Here is a 4,795-nt window from a genome sequence, read left to right as displayed (position 1 = left end):
TTCCCACCGGTATTTTTTTTTTTTTTTTTTTTTTTTTTGTTACCGGGGATTGAACTCGGAACCTTGGGCTTGCAAGACAGGCAGCAAAACCACTGAGCTAAATCCCCAGCCCCCTCAAGGAAAGTTCTTAACTCTGTGGTACACCTAAGTCAAGCCAAATAATACAGGAGGTTCTAGACCTTTATTTCAAATTGCTCCACAGTCACAGATGGAACTGTTTCACCCCATTATTTAGTGTACAAAAGCACAGATAAACAAATGTAACCCATTATCTCAATGAACTTAGTGAAAGAGTAAAATAAAATAATTCAGGATAAACACTATGAGAAGGGCATGCTAAAAAGTGATGTGGGAATGTAAAGGTAGGAAACGTTTACATATCTCAATTTCTTCATCAATATAATGGGCATAATCTATGGCTGCCTTACAGGGCTGTTGTGAGGACCTACATCACACATGTGAACAGACAACAGGAAACTAAAATAACTTACACAGGGACTTTACCAAGCTTAGTTCTGGGTGGCCTAATAGAATTACAAAATGCCTACCAATGTTACCATGAGGTATAAAGAAAAAACAGAAGAGGCAATCATAAAAAGCTAAAAAGTTTAAGAAAAAAAGCAAACAAGCAAAGAATGCAGGTGAGACCAAAGCTCAAGAGGAAGAATGAGTATGAGTTTTCACCTTGGGTGGGAAGAGCAAGAAGCCCAGCAAATCTCTACAATATGGTTCAGGAGGCTGCACCTTGCCCTTTGTGAGAAACAGGTGCTTTGAAGTTACTTCCATCTAGGCCTAAAGACATTCCTGTTGAGAAGTCAGGCTGCATAACTGATGCTACATTAAATCGCAGCTTCTGCACTGCAATTCCAATTCCTTTCTTCAACAGTCCTAAATCCTAGTATTCCAGTGCTGGCAGAGACAAATGAAATGTGTTCAAGGAGGTTTATAGAAAAATTCACCAAGTAGACAATCTTTCATGGTACGTCTCAAAATTTATATTGAAGTAGGGTTGCAATCCTAACCCTTTATAGCTGAGAATCTGACTATATTTGGAGACAGGGCCTTTATGGAGGTAATTAAGTTAAATAAGGTCATTAGGGTGAGCCCTAATCTAGTATGACTGATGTCCTAATAAGAATAGGAAATTAAGCACAGAGGGAAGATCATGTGAGGACACAAAGGAGAAAATGGCATTTTAAAAAAGGAGCGAGGCCTCAGAAGACACCAACCTTTGGTCTCAGACTTCCAGCCTCCAGAACTGTTAGGAAAATACATTTGCTTAATTCACCTAGACTGTGAGATGCACTTTGTCAAGGCAACTCTAGCAAACGACTACACTGTCCTATCACAAATAGGTGACAGAATAAGAGATAAGCATCTGTTAAGAGTCAATAGGAACAGAGAAAGTTCTTTCCAGAAATAAACACCATATTCTAAAGTGAAAAGGCAGTTAGTGGCGCACTCTCTTTGCTTCCGAGACAATCTGACCAGGTTGGTGGTGCCAAACAGTCCACACCATTCAGCTGCTAATGAACCTTTTTCCCCAACACACTGTAAGCTGCTCCAGGGAAGGGAGTATCACCACACATCTCATGTTCTGTGACATGAGGGATGGCACTCAACATATAATAGAATCTACATGTATATATAGTGTTTTTAAATCAACAACATCAACCAAAGGTTCTGTTGACAGCAAGAGACACCCTCCCAACCCTCCATTTTAAGGCAGACTTAATTTAGGCAACTAGAAAAAAGATTTGAATGGATTCTGGGTTTCCCAAACTGTTCACTTATTCCTATTCAGGCCAAAGCACCATAGGACGAGGCAGTCAAATAGGACCATTTCATGCTGTCATCCTGGAGATAGATGTTTACTTCATATATTGCCACAATGTTCCTCTAAATCCTCCTCTGGATCCATTATGCCATCTGTGCATATTCTGGAGCAGTTACAGTAATAATGCCAAAGTCCCACAGAAATAAGATTTTTAAAATGTTATGTAGTTACAGTGAATACGCAGTAAACACTTCACCAAAATGAGTAACAGTCCTTTACCATTTTAAAGGGAAGGGAAAAATACCAAATAGGGTTAATTCACGTTATGGACTAATGGCCTGTAAACTTTCATTTGAAAGCAAAGCACAGAAAAAGCTTTGAAAGAGCTACTTTTCACCATGAAAATAAATCAACCTCTTTCAAGTAATTTGTGTATTTTTTTCCAAGTCCAATTGCCAAGTTTTAAACAAAAATTAAAACCACCATCCAGTTACAACCCTGAAAATATGGGCTTTATAATGGTAAAGGTAAAACAATCTCAGCAAAGGAAATGTTGCTAGGTACTGACAGTAAAGGAGAGTCTACAGTAAATACTTCACACATCAGTTACAGGGCACTTGTTGACAGACAATACTTAGATTCCATTCTCAATGATGTAACTGTGTGTAACGACTGTCATTTTTCACAGGATTTTAGATGTTAACATCTACTGGTGTTCTGGCCTTGGTCTAAATTGAATAAACATATTTGCCCTTCTGGTTCCCATAGATTTAAAATTCATTTTTACAGAAAGCCTTCTTTGAACAGTAAATCAAAAGAGACAATTTCACTCTAACTTAAGTGGGGAGTGAATGTTATGTTATATTAATTTAAATTTATGGAATTTCCCCCTATAATTGTTTTCTGGACTATAAGAACATTCTTGTTTCCCAATTTTCCCCTATGGACTACAACTTATATTCAATTCTCTTTTATTTGGAAACCATCCAACTGAGCTGTTCGAAGTACCCAAGAGGGATTCTCAAACTTGGCTGCACATCAGAATTACCTGGGGAGATTTTCCAAAATATAGTTTCCTAAGCCTTACCCCATATCTTCTGAAGTAGATTATCTGGGCACTGGGATCCATGGATTTGGATTTTGATATGCCACAAGAAACTCTCAGAAGACAGCTTATCAGATGTCACATATTAAGAAATATCCACTCCTGACCCCTTTCAGTAAAGCTTGATCCAGAGTTTTGGTTTAAATCTTACCATTAACAAATACCCCAATATCATTTGAATGTTACTGAAGGATCTGAAAATGCCCTGAGCATGTAAATATCAGGTAACTCACTCCTTCCTAAACTGTAATTTAATAATAAACAAGCAGAAGAAAGCTCAAAGAAAAAGTTTCAATAGTTAAAATTCAATAAATAAAACAAAAGGCTCTGGGAACATTTTATTTGCTTCTGTCAAACACATGCATTTCTGTACCCTTCCTGTTTTATTTTCTTTAGTCTTCTGACATTTAAAAGAGCCTGTCAGTAATTCACTTAGTGCCACTTTTGCCCTGAACTGCTGGGTAGTGAATTTATTAGAAGTAAATAACAAGAATCACTATTCGTAAACTTATAAAGTGGAACTATAGCTAACTATATGTACGTACAGATCCTGACAATACCCCCTCTCCCTTCTGCCATTCAAGAAATGTCCCAGTGGCTATTCCATTCCCTCCTGTTGTCCAGGGTAGTCTGTACCCTTCCGTGTCCTCCAAGAAGGTGGACTAAGTCCTCTGTGAGTTTCCAGATCACTCCTTTCCCTGTCACCAAGAGTCACTGGATTTTTTGAAAACTATTGATCATGAAAGAAAGAATTCAGCTTCTCAGATAAGAACTTTAGAGCTGTATGAAAGCATTTTATCTCTTCAGAGTCTAAAAACATTAGGGAACAACCTAGGATGGCTGAATTCAGACAGCAGCCATCCGGGGAGCAGGTTGTAATATACTGATACCCTGAAAAAAGTAAAAGACTTGATAGAAACCAATAAAGTATTCATCAGAAAATCAGCATTGAATTTTCTCAACTCATAACCATCTTTAAGGAAAGGTCTTTGGGGGAAAAAGAAAAATAGCTATTAATAATATAAGTAAAAACTGGGTAGGTATTAGCCATGAACCAAAGTTCTAAAACCTAGTTACTAATGGACAGTGGAATTTCTTCACTATATAAATTTACTAATTCATGGAAAATATGCTGTGGAAATAGCCCAAGTCCTTGCTGAGCACCTAAAGATAAGATACTGTACTAATATCCAAACCAAGTGCTCCATCAGTTGTAAAATGTTTTATATCCAAGGACAGAAGAACCAAGTAAGTCAAGGCGTTTTAAAAAATAATTTCTAGCCTATCTTGTAGATAGAAAAGATGAAGTCAATTATGACTGGAATTGAAAACAGTGAGACCAAATCAAGGGCAGCACGGAGATTCTTACATGAGGAAATCCAGCCATATTTGTAGGTTTTTATATGCTGTTGAGGTTGCCTCCAGTCTTAATACCGACCAACAAAATCTGAATTGATATTCACTGACAAACAACATAAATACTCTGTAGGTAACTAATAAGAAAAATGTGTAAATTTGCCTTTTTTATTTTTTGCAGGTAATAGAAAAGTTGTCAATGTGATTTTCAGGTAGAAGAAAATACATGCACTTGTCATGACATTTTCAAATACTTTAAGTTATGTAACAAAGCTTTTCCCAGACCCATTAAATCCCACAGTGCCTGCATGTCTTGTATAAGGAAACGCCAGGTGCAGAGGGTTCCAGGCAGCATCTGATCATATGGGCTGAGGCACCTATACAGCTCTCTTAGGATGGAGTCAATAAAAGAACTCCACCCCATTCTTCTCTTTCAAAATGAACCTAGGCTTTTAGTGAACAGCAGAGACACACTCCAGGTCTATTTTTTTGTGGTAATATCTGGTTTTTGTAGGCCCAATGATCACGTTGCCTATGCTTACTTTATTACAATTACT

General features: G+C 37.5%; 1 protein-coding gene across 1 annotated transcript in view; it reads right to left on the bottom strand.

Annotated features, from left to right (window-relative positions):
- The window catches only part of Pola1 (DNA polymerase alpha 1, catalytic subunit), a 303,607-nt gene that overhangs the window by 71,638 nt on the left and 227,174 nt on the right, over positions 1-4,795 (bottom strand). The window lies entirely within an intron of this gene.

Source organism: Fukomys damarensis, unplaced genomic scaffold (genome assembly GCF_012274545.1).
Source record: "Fukomys damarensis isolate Sample0158 unplaced genomic scaffold, DMR_v1.0_HiC HiC_scaffold_39, whole genome shotgun sequence".
NCBI lineage: Eukaryota > Metazoa > Chordata > Mammalia > Rodentia > Bathyergidae > Fukomys > Fukomys damarensis.
This window is presented reverse-complemented; position numbering and strand designations above follow the sequence as displayed.